Raw genomic sequence first — 19,473 nt, 5'->3', positions numbered from 1 at the left:
AAAAATTAGTGTACATACGAGTGAGAAAAGAATATGATGAGCTGAAAATATATATATATATATATATATATAAATAAATGCATACAATATAATAGGGTCAACATATAACACAATAAAACATCTAAGCATATGGAAAATCTATTGTAGGCTCTTCAAAAAGAGTTCTAGTGGTAGGTTTTTGTGTATTCTTGACACATGAACAATTTTTGGCATGATTTTTTTTATGACTGTGTATATTGAAGTTATTTAGAGTATCTTGCAAATTTTCAGAAAATTTTGAATAATTTACAGTGCCAAAAACTAGATTCAAAACAGATTATTGCACGCGTGACTACTTCTTTTATGCGTGTGGAAAACAACATGTTTGAACATAGTTTTCAACACTGTAAATTATTTGGAATTTTCTAAAAAATTTGCAAGATGCTTTAAATAACTACAATATATATGGTCATAAAAAAATCGCGCCAAATACTAATTCACAGGTCAGCGCAATTTTTTTGTATGACTATGTGTATTGTAGTTATTTAGAACATAGAATTCCGAATAATTTACCGTGCCGAAAATTAAGTTAAAAAATATTATTTTCCACGCGCATAAAAAAATTAGTCAAGTATGCAACAACCTGTTAAAATATTGTTTTCGGCATTGTAAATTATTCCGAATTTTTCAAAAATTCGCAAGATACTCTAAATAACTAGAATAAATACACTCATAAAACAAATAACACCAAAAATTGTTCTCGGTAGGGGAACACAAAAGATGTGCATTGGTATGCTTTTTTTTTAGATAGTGCCTAGAAAGAAAAATTATATATATATATGGAAAACTTTTCAATGAGTTCGACAGATAGCACAATAAAACATGATCTCTTAAAAAAAGCATAAATATATAAATAAATAAATTGTAATTATGTATTTATCTAGCGAACATCTAATAAGCATATACACCTACAATGTACGTGCTATTTAATAATAACAATAATTTTATGAAAAAATAATATAATCAAAAGCACATCTTTATCAATTTCAACTAATTATGTATTATTAAAATTGTAATAGAAGATTGATAGTTTATTACTTAATTTATTATTTTTTAAAATAAAATTTGAAAGAGCAAGTGGTAAATAAATATTTAAAAACTTATTTGAAATATAATTCATAATTTGTAATTTCATACACATTAGTTTGCATTAGAAATTAAAAACATTAATATTTTTTTTGAGAGTAGAAAAAAACATGTATTCTCTCATTTTCATATTTTTAATGGTTAAAAATATTTGATCTTCTTTTATATATATATATATTTACATTGGTTGAACATATTTGTGATGGAATGGAGGTTTACCTTGACACCCGTTCATAATATAGGGATTTCCTCGAAATCCAAGTTCGCAGCTAGTGCTGGTTGGTATAACATGAGTTTTAAATATGTCGAAATACGTATTATTGAGGTAATAATGTTTTTATGTTTATAATAAATTTCATTAAAATCTATCAGGAATGCATATTTGCATTCGCTATGATTTGCAAGACTAGAATTATCATCTATGGAGATTTCGAAGCTCTGACCAATAGACGAATGGACGAGAGTAGAACAGCAATCGATGCCATTGCAATTACTATTGTGTTCCGTGCCAGAAGGGAGTCGTCTAGCTTGTGATATTTCCCAGAGAGAGATCCTTGTGGAAAGTTATTATTTGTGTATTTTTTCATCAATGAGAAAATTCGAAGGCATATTTGGGTGAGTATGTCTGTGACATCAGTGTGTGTTTAAGTAAGAATAATATATAATATTTAAAAAATATGTGAAATTAATATAGAAAAGAAAGAAAAAGACATCGATCCTATCCAGAAAATGTAACTCTCAAGACTTATAATTAAGCATCCTATCAATGTGTTTTTTCTGCAAAAGAAACAAAAGAAAAAAGACTTGGGCATCCTATCATAGTGTGCGTGAAAGACCTTAAGAAATAAACAAAATTATAATGATAAAAGTGAAATTTCAAAGTCTTCCGAGTAAAACAAAAGTATACATAACATAACCACTTTAATAATTGATCGTCCAAATTTTTTTTTTATGGTTTGGAAATCTTGATTCATCCTATCTTATTCTATGCTAGACTTTTTAACACATCTATTGATTGTAGAAATATTGTTATGGTCTGAGACGTGACTTGCATTAAAGACTTTGATGTAGAGTTTTTTTTTCTTTCCAAACTTGACTGTGTGAAGTTTTGTTAGCTGAATTTTCTTAGTTCGTAATATTTACTTTTATTCTATCCATTGATCTCACTGTTTACTACTTTATCAAAATTATTTGAATGGATTTTCTTTTACCTCTAATTAACACTTTTTTATTAAATAAAAATCGAATTGTGCATGTTCTTGTTAAGTAAGTATTGATTTATATATAAAATTTAGAGTAAACATATTAAAATTTGGCAGTCACATTGAATAATAGATTATCAAAAAAAAATTATAAAACTACCTTTGAAGTAAGTTATTTACTTTTTGCTGTAGCAACTGATATTCCGGTTGGTTAAACACTTTGTTTAAAAAGATTTTTGAATTTTGACATAAAATTTTACTTTCCAGTTCCATTGCAAGGGCATATATATAGACAATTTCTTTGTTTTCTGTTTTTTTTTTAAAAATAAATTTATGTATATAAAAAAAGCATGAATTGTTTTTAAAAGGTTTCTTATCATTGATATTTTGATATTTTGATATCATGATCACTTCAATTAGTAATCACTATTCTCGATAACCATATTTTGCTAAAAGAATTGGTCAGTTTTTTTTATTTATGTGTGTTATTAAAGAAAATTATTATAAGTATAATTAATAAGCATTGACTTTGCTAACAATTTAATAATTTATGCTAGAAATGATAAGGTTGATCCAACAAAGTATTTGCTTCAAATGGTGACTCTTTTGGCATAATATATACATCTATTACTTGGCTTTTTCAACATTTATTTTTTGGACTTTGAATTTTCATTTTAAATTAATTAGTTATGAATTTATCAAAGTCTTCTCAAGTAAAACAAAAGTATTATCATTGTCGATTAGACATAACAATATGACTTGATCATATCATCAATTATATGATTTTTCTAAGATTATATTTTGGGTTGGAAAATTCTTGTGTCTGAATGCTAATTTGGACGAGTATTATATGGTGTAGAAGTAATGAAACTGACCTCCACATACATTTTAAATGTCTAAAGGACTTTCCAACGCTAGTTCCATGGTACACTATTGTTGCATATATATATATATAACATTCACTTTACCGATTTCACTATTTACTAATTGTTATGAAAAATATACGCCTAGGAATTAAATTTTTTGAAAATGAATATGGTTCATGTGGTGAACTAGGTTCGTGATTAGTTTGTTGAGTCAACTGAGTGAGTTGCTCAAGCAAATCATGTTTTCTTGAAATATTGCCTATTTTGTGATTGTCTTTGATTTTACATTATCAATTTAATAGCTGTGAAGTTTCTTGATTAGTTCTTGAAAATGTATATTTAATGTTCTTAAGTGTTAAAATAATTAAGTTTTAATCAATATTTTTATGAAATTAATGTAATATATTTTATTATTGAAAATATTTGATTTGATTTGAATTTATGTTTATTTTGCATAAATAATAATGCATTGTGGCAAATATAAAGAAATAAATTAAAGAGAAATAAAGATGCAAGCTTTGAAAGAGAAATTGGTATTTTTGAAAATTAAAAGCCCACAGAAAAATGACATTTGAGATTTTTACACCACTACTACAAAAGACCCTTTATGGGACCCTTTTTTAGGACATGCACATAAATGTAAGTCCTTAAAAATATTTATGGAGTTTTTAAGACACTCATTGAGAGTCCTGAAAAAACACAATTTAAGACTCACAATGAGTGTCCTAAAAAAATGCGAGTCCTAAAAAAATTTGGGCTAAAAAATTAGTGTTTTACTTATCAATTTTAAGGACTTGCTTTGGGAGTCCTTAATACTCTTTAAGAACTCACTTTGCAAGTCCTAAAAAAACCTGGGCTGAAAAATTAGGAATGGTGACTTTTAAGGACTACCAAAGCAAGTCCTTAAAATTGTTAAATAAAAGAGCATAAAAAACACTCATTGTTTCGAAAATATAGGGTCAAAATACACATTTGGGGATTTATTTCAGTCACACACATTTGGGGATTTAGGGCTTTCATGGACGATGGTTGTTGGTGGTGGACGACGATGGTGACCGTGGGTGTTGTTGCGTTGTGTAACGTCCCACGTCACTATGGTTGCTTCCTGGAATGATGACTGCCCCTACAAACCAACACGAGTCTTTTCAGCGTGCTTTGTCCTCACTCGCACGCTTCCTGGGAAAACTTCCCAGGAGGTCACCCATCTTAAGATTATTCCAGGTCAAGCACGCTTAACTTTGGAGTTCTCAAGTGATGAGCTACCAAAAAGAAGATGCATCTTGTTGGCATAGGTAGTACCCATCAATCCATTTAAGCGCTCTTCAACTGTGTAGTCCCATACCTACTGTGATGCATTCAAGATAGGTTTGGGATGTGTAATGATGCAAATCATAAAAGTGGTGGCATATGCGTCTAGACAACTAAAAGAATATGAATAGGGATACCAAACACACGACTTGGAGTTGGCGGCTGTGGTTTTTGCCTTTGAAAATGTGGAGACATTATCTCTACGGGGACAAACGTGAAATATACACAGACCACAAAAGCCTTAAATACTTTTCACTGATAAGGAGTTAAACATGAGGCAAATGAGGTGGCTCAAGCTCGTTAATGATTATGATTGCGAGACATTATATCATCCCAGGAAAGCTAATGTGGTGGTTGATGCTTTAAGTCGAGAAAGTCATAGCACCATTCCAGCTTTAGGGTTGGTGGAAGCTTCATTAAAGAAAGAGATAGTGAAAGCTGGGATAGAAATAGTTACAAGCAAGTTATAGCCAATCTCACATTTTAATCAGATCTCTTGGAAGTGATTAAAGAAAAGAAAAAATTAGATGACAATATAGTTAAGCAAGAAGCCTTGTTACAAGAAGAGAATAGTGGAAACTCCACAATGTCGGAATGCCAGATATTAAAATACAAGGGCAAGATTTGTGTGCCTAGTGACCAAGAGGTCAAGGATAAGATTCTTGAAGAGGCACACACAATGCCTTACTCGTTGCACCCAGGTGCAACAAAGATGTACTAAGATCTTAAGTCCATGTATTGGTTTCTGGGAATGAAGATGGACATAACCGGATACGTAGCCAAGTACTTGGTTTGTCAACAAGTGAAAGCAGAACACCAAAGACCTGGTGGGTTACTACAACCGTTACCAATACCAGTATGGAAATAGGAAGAGATTACTATGGACTTCGTGGTTGGTCTACCAGTGACTACAGAGCGTCACGATGCAGTTTGGGTGGTAGTGGACCACTGTAATGCCCCGAATTCTCCGATGAGTTTAACGGCATGAATAGTAGGCCGGGAGTGCCATACTTGCTTAATTATGTTATTAATTGATTAAATGCATGTATATAATGATTATATTATGATATGATGTGAAATGCATGCATATGAGTCCATATTTACAATTACAGGGGTGTGATGATAATTTGGCCCGTTGAGGGTAATTTGTGTATTTGGGTGCATAACTTGATTTGTGAATGAGATTCCATTATTATGGAGATATATTCGAGCTATTTGACATGAGACGGTTATTTTTAGTGGATTAGCGGTTTTACCATAACGGGGTCAATTTTGGGGTAATAGAAATGTTCATTTGATGATAAATTGGGAATATTTGAGATCAGCGTGAAATTTTGGAGGTTTTGACTATAATGTCCCAGGGGGTGTTTTCGGGACCCCGAGCATTAGGTTTTATTTGAGGTTACTTAAGGTTGAAGTAGCTTATCAGATAGAACATACGATAGAAAACCTCTCGTTTCCCTTCGTTAGTTCGTTTTCGCCACCCGGAGCATATTTGATGAAATCTTGAGTTCTAGGAGTCGGAATTGAGTGAGGATAAAGGCATAGCGATCCTAGGGAAGATTAGAAGCTTCTTAACCGAAGGAATCGACGGAAAACAACCCAATTGAAGGTAATCGAAGTTTAAGTTTTGAGTTTTTCCGAGTTTCTAAGCTTTGAATTGATTTTGTGAATTGTTGAGTTTTCGGTTTGTTCGAGCCTTGGGTTTTGAGGGTTTTGATGCATGGGGAAGCTTGGGAACTTTGTCTTGATGATTGGGGAATGTTTAGGGATGATTTTGGAGGCTTTGGAGTGTTAGAAATGCAGTTGGGAATGGCCCAGGGTGGAGCGCCGCGGCCCTGTTCTTGAGGCGCCGCGGCCCTTCTTTGAAGAAGCAGGTGGAGCCTTTGTGCTCGCTGGGCGCCGCGGCCCTTGCCTCTGGGAACCCTGGGGGCCGCGGCCCAAGGTGCTAGGGCCGCAGCCCTTGCCCTGTTTTCGCCCCGTTTGCTCGTTTTGACCCCGGAAACCTAGTTTTAGGCCTCGGGAGTGTCCTTGCTACTTGGATTAGTTTGGATTGATCTCTTGGAGGTTAGATAATGGTTTGAGAACCCTTGATTATCTTTATTATTGATGGTATCCCATATGTGTTGTGTTTAGGTAACCGCTAAAGGACTAAAAGCTAAACCGTTCTCAAGAGTCGTTCTTTTGTCCATTCTAACTCGAATCAAAGGTAAGAAAACTGCACCCCAAATGTGACATGCATGGATGTTCATGAGGCATGTTGATTGTGAGAATATGGACATGGATTGAATATAGAATGCTTAGCATATTTTGCTCACTTGTGCATGGTACTGACTCATTAGTCAGGTTTGGCAAAGGTGCTAGTATCAACTGTGAAGCTGTGACTTATTAGTTAGGTTCGGCAGTGGTACTGGGCACTGATCATGTTGAGCTGACCCATTAGTCAGGACGGCCTTAGCGTGTATTACGCAAGCCAATAAGATTTTATCTAATCGACTATCAGCATTGAATGACTCAAAGAGCATTAATGCCAGACCGACCCCGATGGTCGATGAATGAAATAAGCGCTTGGAGGCTAGTGGCTTACTTAGCAGCCACTCTCCCATTTGAAACAGTGACATGCTTGTCAGTCACTTGGTATGGTTTACCAGAACCTGTTGAAGGCTAGTGGCTTACCTAACAGCCACTCTTCCATTTGAATTAGTGACTTGCCTGTCAGTCACTCAGTGTGGTTTATCAGGACCTCATGTGATGTTCACTCATTTGTTTAAAGCTTTATGCTCAGTGTGATTATAATGATAATCATTTGATAATGTTTATGAAAAGTGTTATGTTTTCTTGCTGGGCTTTGGCTCATGGGTGATATGTGGTGCAGGTAAAGGGAAAGAAAAGCTCACCTAGCCTTGAGTGGGGAGCTGATGTGGTGTTGTGTACATATGCGGCCGCTTGACCACCACGACCAAGGAGTTCTCAGAGGAACTAGGGGGTTTACCCTGTTTTTGCCGCTTAGGTCGGCGGGACTGTAACTTTACAACTATAGTGACCATTTTGTACTGAGAACCACTTGTAAATGTTTTATTTAGCTCTGCAGAGCAGTTTGTAATAAAATCTCCATTTCCTTTTTATTGGTTTTATACCTTAGCCCGTTAATCACACTTAGAGCACGTTTTTGACCAAAGGACTCAGGCAATGAGTCAAATTTCCGGTCCACAGTTCACCGTAACTGTTCTGGGGTAGCCAGGGCTTTACAACCACCTTACTAAGTCAGCTCATTTTATTTCGGTGAAAATGACGTACATTATGGATCAATATGCAAGGTTGTATAAGAAAGAGATAATCAGACTCCATGGTGTACCAGTGTTCATAGTTTCAAATAGAGACCCGAGGTTCACATCAGGTTTCTGGGAAAACTTGCAAGAGGCAATGGGTACGAAGTTGAAACTCAGCACAACCTTTCACCCGCAAACAGATGGGCAGTCAGAAAGAACCATCCGGATACTAGAGGATATGTTGCGAGCGTGCGCCTTAGAGTTCAAGGGTTCTTGGAAGGAGTACTTGTACCACAAGGAATCGAGTACAATAATAGTTACCAAACAACCATCAAAATGGCCCCATATGAGATGCTTTATGGCAGGAAGTTTCGCTCACCCTTACATTGGGATGAGATAGGAGAGAGGCGATTAGATGGGCCAGAATTGGTGCTTGAGGCTACAAGTCCTATAGAAATAATAAGAAAGCATATGCTCACAACTCAGAGTAGACAACAAAGTTATGCCGATGCCAAAAGGTGGGACATTGAGTTCGAGGTTGGAGACAAAGTCTTCTTGAAGGTCTTGCCAACAAAAAGTGTTAAGAGGTTTGGGAAAAAAAGGGAAGTTAAGTCCTAGATATGTGGATCCTTTTGAGATCCTTGAGAGGATAGGACCAGTTGCTTACCGTTTAGCCCTACCTCCCGCATTGGCCAGTACCCACAATGTGTTTCATATCTCCATGCTCAGAAAGTATGTGTCCGATCAGTCCCATGTGCTTAGTTATGAACCGCTAGAGCTGCAACCAGACTTAAGTTTTGAAGTTAAACCAGTTAAGATATTGGAACGAGGAATCAAAGAGTTGAGAACTAAAAGGATACCCCTAATTAAAGTCCCATGGAGCAATACCGCGATTGAAGAAGCTACTTGGGAGCTGGAGGATGACATGCGCGAAAAGTATCACGAGATATTTGGGTAAGAAAAATTTCGAGGACGAAATTCTTTTAAGGTGGGAAGGGTGTAATAACCTAGATATTTTCTTTTATTTTGTTTAATTTGTTTTATGTAAAATTTATTCTATGAATTAATTTTTTTTATTAAGAGTATGAATAATAATTAAAACAACAATTGGTGAATATTATTTTAATTAAAGAAATGTGAGTTGATCGCTTTAGACAATAGCGTGAGGACTTAGATGTGAAATAAATCTAAGACGGACATCTTGTTCAAAGAGTTTTAGTATAAGACTTTATGTGTTTGGAATCCACATAAAATCATAGCATCATTTTAGACTATGATTTTGTGACTTATGCACTAAGAGTCTATGAATAATCCAAGTAATATTTTTTGAGATCAAAGTCATGATTTTATGTTGGAAGGACTCACATAAAATCATAGACACATTATTAGCTATGGTAGCATTATTTTGGTACCTAGACTATAGTTTATATTTATTTATTTTTAAGCTATAGTTTTAGTATATATTTTGGAATAATGCTAGTGTGTTTTGGAAGGGTTTAGAGCCAAAGTTATTAAGGGAAAATAATCTCTACAAAAAGATGGCTCAGTTATATGTTTTCAGTATGTTACGCAATACTAAGATTTATGTGAATATGTCAGACGAGTTGTTTAAAGATTCCTATGGTCATAGACAATTTCTTAAGTTACGTTTAACTACATTTTGTTTTTTAAAACTATGGGATCTCATCCAAATACTATTGTATTTCAAAGTACTTCGATGTAAAATGTTCTAAAGTATACATAGTTCTTAACGTCCGATTTTTACCAAGGTTGACCGTAAGGATCTAGTTGACCCTGGATAGTCATAGTTGCATATTGTGGTGGTTGATGCTTTAAGTCGACGAAGTCATAGCACCATTGCAGCTTTAGGGGTTGGTGGAAGCTTCGTTACAAAAAGAGATAGTGAAAGCTGGGATAGAAATAGTTACAAGCGAGTTAGCCAATCTCACATTGCAATCAGATCTCTTGGAAGAGAATAAAGAAAAGAAAAAATTGGATGACAATCTGGTTAAGCAAGAAGCCTTGTTACAAGAAGAGAATAGTGGAAACTCCACAATGTCAGAATGCCAGATATTAAAATACAAGGGCAAGGTTTGTGTGCCTAGTGACCAAGAGGTCAAGGATAAGATTCTTGAAGAGGCACACACAACGCCTTACTCATTGCACCCAGGCGCAACAAAGATATCCTAAGATCTTAAGTCCATGTATTGGTTGTCGGGAATGAAGATGGACATAGCCGGATACGTAGCCAAGTACTTGGTTTGTCAACAAGTGAAAGCAGAACACCAAAGACCCGGTGGGTTACTGCAACCGTTACCAATTCTAGTATGGAAATGGGAAGAGATCGCTATGGACTTCGTGGTTGGTCTACCAGTGACTACAGAGCATCACGATGCAGTTTGGGTTGTAGTGGACCGCCTTACTAAGTCAGCTCATTTTATTCCGGTGAAAATGACGTACACTATGGATCAATTTGCAAGGCTGTATATGAAAGAGATAATCAACTCCGTGGTGTACCAGTGTTCATAGTTTCAGACAGAGAACTGAGGTTCACATCAGGTTTCTGGGAAAGCTTGCAAGAGGAAATGGGTACGAAGTTGAAACTCATCACAATCTTTCACCCGCAAACAGATGGGCAGCCAGAAAGAACCATCCAGATACTAGAGGATATGTTGCAAGCGTGCGCCTTAGAGTTCAAGGGTTCTTGGAAGGAGTACTTGTACCTCATGGAATCGCGTACAATAATAGTTACAAAACAACCATCGGAATGGCCCCATACGAGATGCTTTATGGCAAGAAGTGCCGCTCACCCTTACATTGGGATGAGATAGGAGAGAGGCGATTAGCTGGGCCAGAACTAGTGCTTGAGGCTACAAGTGCAATAGAAATAATAAGAAAGCATATGCTCACAGCTCAGAGTAGACAACAAAGTTATGCCAATGACAAAAGGCGGGACATCGAGTTCGAGGTGGGAGACAAAGTCTTCTTGAAGGTCTCGCCAACAAAAGGTATTAAGGGGTTTGGGAAAAAGGGAAGTTAAGTCCCAGATATGTGGGTCCTTTTGAGATCCTTGAGAGGATATGACCAGTTGCTTACCATTTAGCCCTACCTCTCGCATTGGCCAGTACCCACAATGTGTTTCATATCTCCTTGCTCAGAAAGTATGTGTCCGATCAGTGGGGTTAGCCGCCAAGTCAGTAAAGTCATCGTGTTTCAACGGAGTGTACCCCTTTGGTACGGGAGGTGAGTATTCTCTGGGTCGTGGAGGCCACACGGGGATTAAGACCCCACAGATAACACGGTGGCTCAGTTATATGTTTTCAGTATGTTACGCAATACTAAGATTTATGTGAATATGCTAGACGTGTTACTCAATTTACAGTTTCCAGTTGTGCATTACTGTTATGCAAAGTTTGTTTTGGGTAGTAGAATCATAAGTTGTAACTAGCTTCCTTACTGAGCGTTATAGCTCATCAATTACTCTATATGTGTAGGTAAGGGCAAAGCTTAAGGAGCAGTTCAATAAGCTGGAGGGGATTCTGTCTGAAGTATGCATACTGTGAAGCAACCGATCTGTAGGGTTATTAGGGTTCTCCTAAGCCTTCCGCTGAGTCCAGTAACATTTTTATCCATTTCATGTTTACTAGTTTTATCTAAAGATGGCCCTATGGTCACAGAAAATTTCTTAAGTTACGTTTAACTGCGTTTTATTTTTTAAAACTATGGGATCCCATCCAAATACTATTTTATTTCAAAGTACTTCGATGTAAAATGTTCTAAAGTTTACTTAGTTCTTAACGTTCGATTTTTACCAAAGTTGACCGTAAGGATCCAGTTGACCCCGGATAGTCATAATTGTATTTCAGTGGGTTTAATCAGGAAAAGTCGAGTTGTTACATTTGGTAGCAGAGCACGTTGTTAGCTATGTCCACTGTTATGATTACGGGGGACAAAGCACGCTGAAAAAACTCGTGTTGGTATCTAGGGCTAGTCGTCAATCCAGGAAGCAGCCATAGTGACGTGGGGCGTTACAAATGGTATCAGAGCCTTGGCCCAGCCGGAAGTAGGGCCGACGGGGTCAACTATATCCTATGTCGATTGTGCAACCGGGGTCAACTATGACTGTAGGCCACGTTGTCAAGGCTATAGTCGACTGTAGCACGACCATGATAGAGCACTACATAGCGGGCTGTCAAGGACATAGCTGTGCTACAGTCGAAATATCTGGGGTCAACTATATCCTTGACAGCCTATAGCACGCTGTCAAGGCTATAGCCCTGGATAGTTAACCCCGTCGGCCACGCTGTCAAGGACATAGCACGGCTATGACTGTAGCATGTTGTCAAGGCTATAGTCCTAGCAAGGCTATCAGCCACGCTGTCAAGGCTATCCTTGACAGCCTATTTCTAATTTTACATAAAACAAATTAAACAAAATAAAAAAATTCTGGGTTATTACAAATGTCTATACACAGTAGGATCATCAATGGGATCATCGTCATGTTGATACAAGGGCTTGCTGACTGAGCTAGAAGTTTGAGCTACTTTGGAGTCAAGCATATCAATGTGGGTTAAAAGATCACGGATGTACTTTTGTTGACACAAATGTAGCTGGCCAGAACTGTAGGAAACTTCAATGCCAACTTGTTATGAAGCATTCGAATGAATTTATCAACAAGTGTGGAATCACTGCCAGTTATGATAATATCATCTACATAAACCAGAATGTAGATGAGAGCGGTGGAAGAATGAAGCACAAACATGTATTGTGATTGTGTCTCTAGTAATGTTATCTACATTCTCAAACCCCTGTTGCGGTCTTTGTTTCAATCTACAAAGTTTTATTTTCGTCATTGGTTGTGTCTTTCATCTTTCGATTGTAGAAATGGTTTATTTTCTTTGGTTTTTGTCTTCTTCTTCTTTGATATTTTGTACGAATAAAATTGTAGTGATTATATAGGAATGTTTTAATAGGGTAACCATTGATTATATAGGAATGTTTTAATAGGGTAACCAATTTCTGTCTCAATTGTATAATAAAGTCTTCATCCAAAATCTCATACCAGCATAATAAAGTCTACAACATACATAATTCTACATAAAAATTACAAGTCTAAATTATCTAAAATCTCACACTTATAAAAGTCTACAAGTCTAAAATATTCAAAGTCTCGTACATATATAATAAAGTCCATAAAATGTTCATAACAAAGTCTCATGAATTCAAATGTTGATAACTCCATACAATAAAGTCCAACTCATCAAAACCAACCTCAAAGATGTTTCCAAAGGCAATATATTTCTGCAAAATGACAACAATATCACCCAAACAAAATCCACTGTTGAACCAACGATAAAGAAAGACTCCAAAATATTATTTTGGATGATAAACCTGAAAAGTTCATAAAAAAGTAATATTACACAAACTTGTTGACAACTTCAGTTCTTTAATTAACATATTATATTTTGCTTATATATATGGTTGTTAGGGTTCTCCTAAGCCTTCCGCTGAGTCCAGTAACAGTTTTATCCATTTCATGTTTACTAGTTTTATCTAAAGATGGCCCTATGGTCACAAACAATTTCTTAAGTTACGTTTAACTGCGTTTTATTTTTTAAAACTATGGGATCCCATCAAAATACTATTTTATTTCAAAGTACTTCGATGTAAAATGTTCTAAAGTTTACTTAGTTCTTAACGTTCGATTTTTACCAAAGTTGACCATAAGGATCCAGTTGACCCCGGATAGTCATAATTGTATTTCGGTGGGTTTAATCAGGAAAAGTCGAGTTGTTACATTTGGTATCAGAGCACGTTGTTAGCTATGTCCACTGTTATGACTATCGGGGACAAAGCACGCTGGAAAGACTCGTGTTGGTATGTAGGGCTAGTCGTCATTCCAAGAAGCAGCCATAGTGACGTGGGACGTTACAAATGGTATCAGAGCCTTGGCCCAGCCGGAAGTGGGGCTGACGGGGTCAACTATATCCTATGTCGATTGTGTGGTCGGGGTCAACTATGACTGTAGGCCACACTGTCAAGGCTATAGTCGACTGTAGCACGGCCATGACAGCGCGCTACATAGCGAGCTATCAAGGACATAGTTGTGCTACAGTCGACATATCCGGGGTCAACTATATCCTTGACAGCCTATAGCATGCTGTCAAGGCTATAGCCCTGGATAGTTAACGCCGTCGACCACGCTGTCAAGGACATAACACAGCTATGACTGTAGCATGCTGTCAAGGCTATAGTCCTAGCAAGGTTGTCGGCCACGATGTCAAGGCTATCCTTGACAGCCTATTTCTAATTTTTACATAAAACAAATTAAAAAAAATTAAAAAAATTCTGGGTTATTACAAATTCAACCACACGTCTATACTCAGTAGGATCATCAATGGGATTGCCGTTATGTTGATACAAGGGCTTGCTGACTGAGCTAGAAGTTTGAGCTACTTTGGTGTCAAGCATATCAATGTGGGTTAGAAGATTACGAATGTACTTTTGTTGACACAAATGCAGCTGGCCAGAACTGTAGGAAACTTCAATGCCAACTTGTTATGAAGCATTCGAATGAATTTATCAACAAGTGTGAAATCACTGCCAGTTATGATAATATCATCTACATAAACCTGGATGTAGATGAGAGCGGTGGAAGAATGAAGCACAAACATGTATTGTGATTATCTCTCTAGTAATGTTATCTACATTCTCAAACCTCTGTTGTGGTCTTTGTTTCAATCTACAAAGTTTTATTTTCGTCATTGGTTATGTCTTTCATCTTTCGATTGCAGAAATGGTTTATTTTCTTTGGTTTTTGTCTTCTTCTTCTTTGATATTTTGTACGAATAAAATTGTAGTGATTATATAGGAATGTTTTAATAGGGTAACCAGTGATTATATAGAAATGTTTTAATAGGGTAACCAGTTTCTGTCTCAATTGTATAATAAAGTCTTCATCCAAAATCTCGTACCAGCATAATAAAGTCTACAACATACATAATTCAACATAAAAATTACAAGTCTAAATTATCTAAAATCTCACACTTATAAAAGTCTACAAGTCTAAAATATTCAAAGTCTCGTACATATATAATAAAGTCCATAAAATGTTCATAACAAAGTCTCATTAATTCAAATGTTGATAACTCCATACAATAAAGTCCAACTCATCAAAACCAACCTCAAAGATGTTTCCAAAGGCAATATATTTATGCAAAATGACAACAATATCACCCAAACAAAATCCATTGTTGAACCAACGATAAAGAGAGACTCCAAAATATTATTTTGGGTGATAAACCTGAAAAGTTCATAAAAAAATAATATTACACAAACTTGCTGACAACTTCAGTTCTTTAATTAACATATTATATTTTGCTTATATATATATATATATGCATGTTTATTTATATAAATCGACCCTTTGAGATCTTACATTTCACATTTCAATATTGTTCCACGTACACTAAATCTGTCAAAGCAAAAAGCTAACTAGTATTTAATTTATGCACACACTATAAACTCTAAAATACAAAACTATAACATATAATTTACTCTATATATATATATATATATATATTTATAAGAGAAATGAGAATGAGAGAGACTGTACCACAGTGGGGTGCGTGAGAATAATGTGAGCTGTGAGCTGCACGAAACAAAGAAAAGAGAGGCTGTAAGGCTTCGGCCAAATATTTTTAAATTCTTTTATTTGTCTAATTAAACTTATAATAATAAACTTAAGCATTCCCAACACTAAATCGTCCCCAAGTAGATACCAATTGGCTTTATAATCAATTAAACAGTACATATATATACACATTCAAATTACTTTATTAATTAGTCACCTCTAGATATGCTACTGCCATAACCTATAAAGTATTCCAAATTTTAATTGACCAGTCAAATATATATTATTGTTTTTTTTAACTATCCAAATTTGAAAAGCAAAATATAAGTGAAGAGTATTACAAAAAAGATACCTTAAAATAATTGTAATTCTTGATGCAACGAGAAGCTAGTAGCATTACTATCAAAAGTTGATGACGTGGAAGCATTCCAAGAGTAGTCTATAAATTCAGGTTGTGCATATGCCAACTCTTCGTAATTATGTTGACTGCCCTTTGAATCTTTATTATCACCGACTTGTATCCTTTCTAGCTCCTTTGCTACTTCTTTCATGGTAGGTCGATTCCTTCCGCTCAAATGTAAGCATCTCTGTGCAAGATCAGCAACAACTACAATCTCTTCTTTTGGCGCTTCTTTGAGAACTTGACCATCAAGAATGTCAAACAGACTACTGCTATTTTCCTCCATTGTCATTATAAAATATGTCGCCAAACTTCTTCCTTCCTCTGATCTTGCTGCAGATATTGCTTTTTGTCCAGTCAAGAGCTCAACAAGAATCACTCCAAAACTATAAACATCACTCTTATCTGTAAATTGGCTTGTTAGAAAATATTCTGGATCTAGATAACCAAATGTGCCATAAACTACAGTGGTCAAGTGTGTTTGCTCTAAGGAAATAGTTCTTGATGTACCAAAGTCTGCAACTTTAGCTCTCAATTTTTCATCAAGGAGTATGTTTGTAGACTTAACATCTCGATGATAAATTGGAAAAGAAGCTGCTGAGTGTAAGTATGAGAGAGCTCCCGCAACTTCAGTTGCAATTCGTAATCGCATGTTCCATATAAAAGGAAACTCTACATTTTTGTCATGAATATACTCAGAAAGGGTTCCGTTTGGGACATATTCATAAACTAGAAGTGGAACATCTGTCTCCAAACAACATCCCAAGAGCTTGACAACATTTCTATGATTGATTTGCGTAAGAATGACAACCTCATTAATGAATTCAGAGAGTTTGGCTTCATCAATTATTTTAGACTTCTTTATCGCAACAATCTTTCCGTCTTCCAACATTCCTTTGTACACAGTGCCTTGACCTCCTTGTCCAAGAACTCTATCTATACTAAAGTTATTTGTTGCCTTCTCTAACTCTTTTGCATCGAACAACTTGGTTTGCTCGACATTGTTTTCGTTTGAAAAATATTTTCTTCTGTTTAATTTCTTTTCTTTTCTTTATGAATTTGTATAGTCTCCATGTACCAAAAACAAGTACTAAGACTCCAAGAGCACTCCCAACTCCTGTTTAACAATTTTATGAATAAATAAACACAAATATATGTCATTTTTTTAATCAAAGCATTAACAATTAGTTTGTAATATTAAATTGGCGTAAATTAAATAAAACTTTATATTGCCTTTATATCTCTTCAAAACTTTAGTTTTCTAATATAAATTTTATGATAAATAAACAGAATTATCACATTAACTTATTTTTTTAAGGTATTATGAAAACTGATTCTTTGTATTTTATTTCTTTAATCTTCATTCATATCAACAAGTTTACATGCACACATTGCTTTGTAGAGGGACGTGAAATTTCTATTGTGTCACTTAAAAAAGGGATATAAATGTCTCTATTTTATTGTAGTAATGTTCGAGTAAAAAAGTGGCAAAATTCCAATTTTTCCAAAATTTCAAAACTTTATAGTTAATTTTTAACAATATTTCCCTTATTTGAAAATAAATTTATAATTTATCAAAAAAATGTATTTGTAATATTTAAATTTTACAAATAAATATTAAAAATTTTGTTCTAATATATATTATAATATCCAATATTATTATTATTTAGTGAATTGATAAGCAGGCATACATACAAAATTATAAATATGCATTGTATATAAAACCATACCTATGAGGATAAATTTGCTCTTGTAACTACAACGATATCCCCCGATTGTGTTGACGCAAGTACTGCCTCCATGACATGGATTTGGGATTTTCTCATCATTGCATTCATTAATATCTGACAATTAATTTGTATAATTTTTCTTGTTAATATATATTTGAAATAAATATTACTATTTTATATGTATTTATTATGATGTATATATATATATATATATCTTTGTATTTCCATGAGTTTACATTACATAATACATATTTGTACGTTTTTGTGTAATAATAGTACGTGCATATACTTTCATAAAATTCAATATCTAAAATCAATAATTAAATAATATATTGTCAGAATAATAATAAATTAAATATTCTATAGACATACAATATCCTTTATCCAACTAAAGCAATTTATTTATTTATTTAGTCCTTTAGTTATGTATAAATAAAAAATGATCATGTATTTCTATTTCTAATAATTTATTATTTTATTATATTTGTTCATAATATTTATAAATAGAAATTGAAACACAATTTTCATATTATAACAAATATTATAAAAATGAATATTAAAATTCATTATAAAAAAATTATAATTTTACATTTTTTTTATTATATTTAGCAAATAATGTAAGTAATTACATCAAATAATCTTATTAATGACATTTATCATGTTAAAAAATATTAGTGGTGCATTGAGGATTACCTTGACACCCGTCCTGAATGTACGGACTCCCTCGAAATCCATTACTGCAACGACAGCTGTATATCCGATTTAGAGAGGAATTTAAAGTACTAACATCATAGCTTTCGCAGTCGAAGCTGCTAGATGTGGATGTGGTTGGCATAACATGTGTTTTAAATATGTCGAAATACGTAACATTAAGGGACCAACTTAGTATGGCGGGAACATAATAATCCAGATCATCATCATGGGATGTTTTGTACTTATCAATTTCATTAGCATCAATCAGGAATGCATATTTGCAATATTCGTTATCACGATTTGTTGCAAGAGTCGTACTAGAATCATTATCGATGGAGATTTTGAAGCTCTCACCTGTACCCATAGGGAAATAAGTACTACTACAACATTTAACGCCATCGCAATTACTAAAATCAATACTATTGGATGATGATGATGAGCATGTGAAGCTGCTGCTAGTGCACCCATTTTGGTAGACCTCCTTACCTTTCCTTGTTTCGTACTTGGCAAAAGCACCACAACTTACTGCGATGAATTCATTGTAAGAAGCATAGTAGAAGGGGCTTCCTGTTAAATTTGCTGATTTTATGCTTGTCTTATTTGCACAGTTGAAGAAACTGATGGGGCTTCTCACCTGAACCCATCCAGATGGTCTATTGTACTCATTATTAATTAACGAAATGTTAAGTACCTGTAGTTGAGTGTGTTTGAGGAAAGGCGTAGAGTTGTGGCAGGAGATTTCGAACCATTTGTTAATATAACAATTGGACGATCCAATTCCGAATGGGAATGGGATAGTTATGTTTCCGCACATTTCTCGACAGCCAGGTTTGACAAATATAGCTAGTACTGTTGACGATGTTGTCATTAATAACCATCCAGTTATGATAGCAAACAAATAGTTCAGCATAGTAGTCACTACCATTTTCTTCTTTCTTCTTTATTAATGATCACTTTGACGTAGTCTCCTATCTAAAAAAATAAAAACAGTAAGAAATTTCTCTAATAAAAGTGATGTGTTATTTTTTTTTTAAACAGTCGAGATATGCATGAAATATACTACTTACACTATTAAAGTTATGGCAATATGATATGCCTGATATAAAATATTTGCATCATGTCGAAATTAATAGAATGATACCATTAAATTTTATATATTATTCTACTTTTCCCAGGAATATAGATAACAAGAAAAAGAAAACAATGAATTAATAAAAGAGGATATTTTGTGATACGTACCACAGAGA

At 34.6% G+C, this 19,473-nt stretch overlaps 1 pseudogene; it reads right to left on the bottom strand.

Annotated features, from left to right (window-relative positions):
* Positions 1-15,756: 15,756 nt before the first annotated feature.
* LOC133786240 (wall-associated receptor kinase-like 1) lies at positions 15,757-19,151 on the bottom strand (annotated as a pseudogene).
* Between the last annotated feature and the right edge of the window lie 322 nt (positions 19,152-19,473).

Source organism: Humulus lupulus, chromosome 6 (assembly GCF_963169125.1).
Source record: "Humulus lupulus chromosome 6, drHumLupu1.1, whole genome shotgun sequence".
Taxonomy (NCBI): domain Eukaryota; kingdom Viridiplantae; phylum Streptophyta; class Magnoliopsida; order Rosales; family Cannabaceae; genus Humulus; species Humulus lupulus.
This window is presented reverse-complemented; position numbering and strand designations above follow the sequence as displayed.